Source organism: Schistocerca serialis, chromosome 12 (genome assembly GCF_023864345.2).
Source record: "Schistocerca serialis cubense isolate TAMUIC-IGC-003099 chromosome 12, iqSchSeri2.2, whole genome shotgun sequence".
In the NCBI taxonomy this organism is placed as follows: domain Eukaryota; kingdom Metazoa; phylum Arthropoda; class Insecta; order Orthoptera; family Acrididae; genus Schistocerca; species Schistocerca serialis.
Window position 1 is genome coordinate 75649896 of NC_064649.1, and position 6000 is coordinate 75655895.

The window sequence follows — 6000 nt, forward strand, 5'->3', positions numbered from 1 at the left end:
GGAAGTACTGACTCCCGTGTTTGGCAGCGTTTTAAGGATGAGGCCCATCCACGTTCACACCAACGTGGTGACCAAACCAAAAGTTCTACTGTCACCTCCGTATAACATAACAGTTTTTGAATCAGGAGTCACAGGATGCGGGCTGTGATGTTATCCAAGCGTCTGGGTCCATCAGGAGATAGAAAGTGGACGAAAGCGATCGAAGGGTAGCGGTTGTAAGGGCAGAGGAAAAAAAAAAACCAGGGCAAGTGCCAAGGGAAAAAAATTCTGCGACAGTAGGACGGGTAGTAAGGGCAGTAGCGGCTTGCTAGCTGCGACAGTGCATGCCAGGTGAGGTTATGTTAGTGCGAGGTATCGTGCATCGTTACCTTTGTCGTTGCGGAAGCTCGTTGTAGGGCTTGCTGCAGTTGCTGCGTCCCTGTAACAGTTCAAGGTCGTCATACACTAGTGGGCGATCGGTCATAGATGTGGCTGGTTTGCGTGGTGTGTACAGTACGGCTTCCCTGCGACTGCCTGTTTTTCGGCGGGTCGAACATCTGGGGTTGCCAGTAGTAGCTGTGTTGCAGGGACTCGCCAGTACTGTCGTGTTAGCGTGCTATGGACCACAGATGTTTAGTTCGCTGCCAAAGTGTCTTTGGTCTATTATGTTTCCAATTTGTCGTTGTGGTCGAAGTTACCCAGAGAAAGGATAAGCGAGTTATGCAAGTGTCTCGCGTTACTTGTAATGGTACTTGAATTACGTAACCATTACGGCACCTCACTCGATACCAGCAATATTCTACTGTGTTTCTGCAAAATAGTTAACATATTTCTGTGACAACATTCTGATTTGATTTAATTAATGTAGAGGTACTTGGATACATCGGTATGTATATATTGCAATGATACAATTCTTATGTGTATTCTATCTTTTGTCACTATGATTTTTGACGTACTTGTAACTCTGATTTTTGGGCGCGTAAGCGGTTATGACAGAGTCAAGCTTTGGTCGTCATGTTAAAAAGACGCAAATTGTAGTCAGTTTATGAAATGTGAACTTTAACAGTGAGGAAGATATTTTCAAGAATGTTTTATATTGTGAAGTGATGTTTTGGAACGACTTACATGATATTGCAACAAAAGTAATAAAAAAGAAGTGTAACTTAAATGCGGAGTGCTGATTACTTTTTTACATCACCATTGTGCTAACTTGCAAAAGTTTAATCTTCAAGAATGGTTTATGAAACACATCTATAAAACTTTTGAATATCGCAGAATAACACCTAGGCCTCTTTGCATCCGAGCTTGGAATCATTACTACCTAGATTTTCGACGATTGAGCCATGAGTTTACAACGAGACCAGCGTGGGAAACACGAAAAGATGAGTGCCTAGTTAATCCATTATTTCAAGAAATGACTTTATTAACTGTGCTCTAATGACACCTGCCACATAATATAACTTTGTTGTTGCCCGAAAATGCAATATTTTGCAGCGTGAGCAACACTACAATCATAATTAATTTTCGACCTTTGTTGTGGTAGGGTTGTTAGATACTGTACAGTCGTGTGGAGAGTTTTTGGAATACCTGCAACGCTACGGTCGCAGGTTCGAATCCTGCCTCGGGCATGAATGTGTGGGATGTCCTTAAGTTAGTTAGGTTTAAGTAGTTCTAAGTTCTAGGGGACTGATGACCTCAGCAGTTAAGTCCCATAGTGCTCAAAGCCACTTGAACCATTTGAGTAGTTGTGTTGTCGAGTGGTGATTCCTGAAACCGAATTGCTCTGATCTCGGGGTGTCGTTTGTGATGCAGTGCCTGATGAGTCGGTTCAGTATTACCTTCTCAACGATCTTGGCGAGCGCGCTCAGCAGAGTGTCTGCCAGAGGAGCCCCTCCGCCTCTCAGACGAAGACGGGCAAGTTTCCCCACAGCGGATGAGGAGGTGGCAGGTTGGTCGGCTGCTGTGAGCGAGTGAGTGACGCACCGTATCGAGCGCCCCTGGGAGCCAGGAGCCGGCAAAAACTGCGCCCACGCTGATGTGTGGGGGCGTGCGGGACCCGTCTCTCTGCGGCGCCAGCTGTAGTATAGGCCCTAGCACGGTGCCGTGTGGCTGGCTGGCTGGTAGCGGGAATACAGGGGAGCAGGGGCTGCCGTGCTCACACACACACACACACACACACACACACACACACACACACATACACACTGAGACGCCGACCGACGCTGATAGGGTAGGAGCCACCACACTTTCTACACTTTTACATCCCAATTTCTCGTCTTCCATTGTCAGCCACAATTTCTCCTGTCTGCTCCTTACGATGTTTTTCACACTACTGGCCATTAAAATTGCTACACCACGAAGATGACTTGCTACAGACGCGACAGGAAGAAGATGCTGTGATATGCAATAGCTTTTCAGAGCGTTCACACAAGGTTGGCGCCGGTGGTGACATCTACATCGTGCTGACATGAGGAAAGTTTCCCCCCGATTTCTCATATACAAACAGCAGTTGACCGGCGTTGCCTGGTGAAACGTTGTTGTGATACCTCGTGTAAGGAGGAGGAATGCGTACCATCACGATTCAGACTTTGATAAAGGTCGGATTGTAGCCTATCGCGATTGCGGTTAATCGTATCGCGACATTGCGTTGGTCGAGATCCAATGACTGTTAGCAGAAGATGGAATCGGTGGGTTCAGAACGGTAATACGGAACGCCGTGCTGGATCTCAACGGCCTCATATCACTAGCAGTCCAGATGACAGGCATCTTATCCGCATGGCTGTAACGGATCGTGCAGCCACGTCTCGATCCCTGAGTGAACAGATGGGGACGGTTGCAAGACAACAACCGTCTGCACGAACAGTTCGACGACGTTTGCAGCAGCATGGACTATCAGCTCGGAGACCGTGGCTGCGGTTACCCTTGACGCTGCATCACAGACAGGATCGTCTGCGATGGTGTACTCAACGACGAACCTGGGTGAACGAATGGCAAAACGTCATTTTTTCTGATGAATCCAGGTTCTGTTTACAGCATCATGATGGTCACATCCGTGTTTGGCGACATCGCGGTGAACGCACGCTGGAAGCGTGTATGCCGGCCGGAGTGGCCGTGCGGTTCTAGGCGCTGCAGTCTGGAAGCGAGCGACAGGTACGGTCGCAGGTTCGAATCCTGCCTCGGGCATGGATGTGTGTCATGTCCTTAGGATAGTTACGTTTAATTAGTTCTAAGTTTTAGGCGACTGATGACCTCAGAAGTTAAGTTGCATAGTGCTCAGAGCCATTTGAACCATTTTTGAGTTGTGTATTCGTCATCGCCATACTGCCCTATCACCTGGCGTCATTGTATGGGTTGCCATTGGTTACACATCTCGGTAACCTCTTGTTCGCACTGACCACTTTGAACAGTGGACGTTACATTTCAGATGTGTTACGACCCTTGGCTCTACCCTTCATTCGATCCCTGCGAAACCCTACATTTCAGCAGGATAATGCTTGACCCCATGATGCAGGTCCTGATCGGGCCTTTCTGGATACAGAAAATGTTCGACTGCTGCCCTGGCCAGCACATTCTCCAGATCTCTCACCAACTGAAAACGTCTGGTCAATGGTGGTCGAGCAAGTGGCTCATCACAATACGCCAGTCACTACTCTTGACGTACTGTGCTATCGTGTTGAAGCTGCATGGGCAGCTGTACCTGTACACGCCATCCAAGCTCTGTTTGACTCAATGCCTAGGCGTATCAAGGCCGTTAGTACGGCCCGAGGTGGTTGTTCTGGATACTGATTTCTCGGGATCTATGCACCCAATTTGCGTGAAAAGGTAATCACATGTCAGTTGTAGTGTAATATATTTGTCCAATAAATACTTGTTTATCATTTGCATTTCGTCTTGGTGTTGCAATTTTAATGGGCAGTAGTGTAACTTGCCACTAAATAGGAATTACTAGGGGTTGTCGGCATACATCAAATAAAGTTTTGCATCACCCCAATTCCCAGAATTCCCGAAGATAGACGTTGACTGTGGATATTGTATCAGAGACACAGTCCCTTTGACTGTTCAGCGATGTCAGGCGTAAACAACCAAGCGGAGGGGGTCCGACAACCGATCACTTCCAGTCATTACACCAGGTAGGAGGTACACGGCTCGTGTTGTCTGTAGTTCGACCATGCCTAGACGGTCAATAGCCCGATTCGATTGCGTCAGCACTGTTAGTTTGTGCCAGGAAGGGCTCTCAACAAGGTAAGAGTCCAGGCGTCTCGGAGTGAACCAAAGCGATGTTTTCGGTCATGCTGGAGATACATAGAGGCAGGAACTGTCGATGACATGCCTCGCTCAGGCCGCCCTTGGACTACTACTGCGGTGGATGACCGCTGCCTACGGTTCTCGGAGGAACCCTGACAGCAAAGCCACTATGTTGAATAATGCTTTTCGTGCAGCCACAGGACGTTGTGTTACGACTCAAACTGTGCGCAATAGGCTGCAAGATGTGCAACTTCACTCCCTATGCCCATGTCGTGCTCCATATTTGCAACCACGACACCATGCAGCGCGGTACAGATGGGCCCAACAACATGCCGAATAGACCGGTCAGCATTGGCATCATGTTGTCTTCACCGATGAGTGTCGCATATGCCTTCAACCAGACAATCGTCGGATACGTGTTTGTAGGCAACCCGGTCAGGCTGAAGGCCTTAGACATACTGTCCAGCGAGTGCAGCAAGGTGGAGATTCCCTGGTGTTTCAGGGTGGCATTATGTGGGGGCGACGTACGCCGCTGGTGGTCATGGAAGGCGCCGTAACGGCTGTACGATACGTGAATGCCATCCTCCGACTGATAGAGCAACCATACCGGCAGCATATTGGCGAGACATTCGTCTTCATGGACGACAATTCGCGCCCCAGTCGTGCACATCTTTTAAATGACTTCCTTCAGGATGACATCGCCCGACTAGAGTGACCAGCATGTTCTCCAGACATGAACACTATCGAACATGCCTCGGATAGATTGAAAGGGCTATTTATGGATGACGTGATCAACCAACCACTCTGAGGGATCTACGTCGAATCACCCTTAAGGAGTGGGACAATCTGGACCAACAGTGCCTTGATGAACATGTGGATAGTATTACACGACGAATACAGGCATGCGTCAATGCAAGAGAACGTGCTACTGGGTATTAGAGGTACTGGTGTGTGCAGCAATCTGGACCAACACATCTGAAGGTCTCGCTGTATGGTGGTACAACATGCAATGTGTGGATTTCATGAGCAATAGAAAGTGCGGAAATGATATTTTTGTTCATCTCTATTCAAATTTTCTGTACAGGTTCTGGAACTGTTTGGACCGAGGTGATGCAAAACTTTTTTGGTGTGTGTCCTTCTTGTTCGATTATTTTTCCCTTGATATCTTCATTTCCTCTGGAGGACCGGCCAGTCGAGGAATAACGAAGAAGTATGGACTAATATGGTCCCATGCTGTAACAAGACCGCCTCGCATTTAAACTTGCTTTAGGCGTATAAAAAATCATCCGATTTTAAAAAATCCTACTTATTATGTTCCTTGAGATATGTGCGTGAGCAGCTGCTTATTTGTCAAAACACATTTCACTTTACACACTCACCTCACTAACATGTTGTGCAAACGCAACTGCAGGAAAATTCTGAAAGAGTGTTATATTAAGTTTATTGAGTGAGGAACTGAGTAAAAGTAAGGTTAGTATCTTATGAAAAATCACATCCTCGGTGCAAAATGAATGTGTGATGCCTTCATTTATGTTATTCCGAAATGCATAGCATTTCTCGTTTCGCCAGCTATCGATCGCCCTTAACAATTACATTCTTTCATCAAAGAAGTCCGTAGTTAGTGGAACAACACAGCAGATAGTGATGTTTTGCTTAATAACCATGGGCAAAATAATTTCCTCTTTGCATGATATCATTTGCCAAAAACTCATTTCCGTATCTCAAACCGTTTGAAATATGAGGAATGTTGTAGATATTTCACTCTGGCTTTATCGC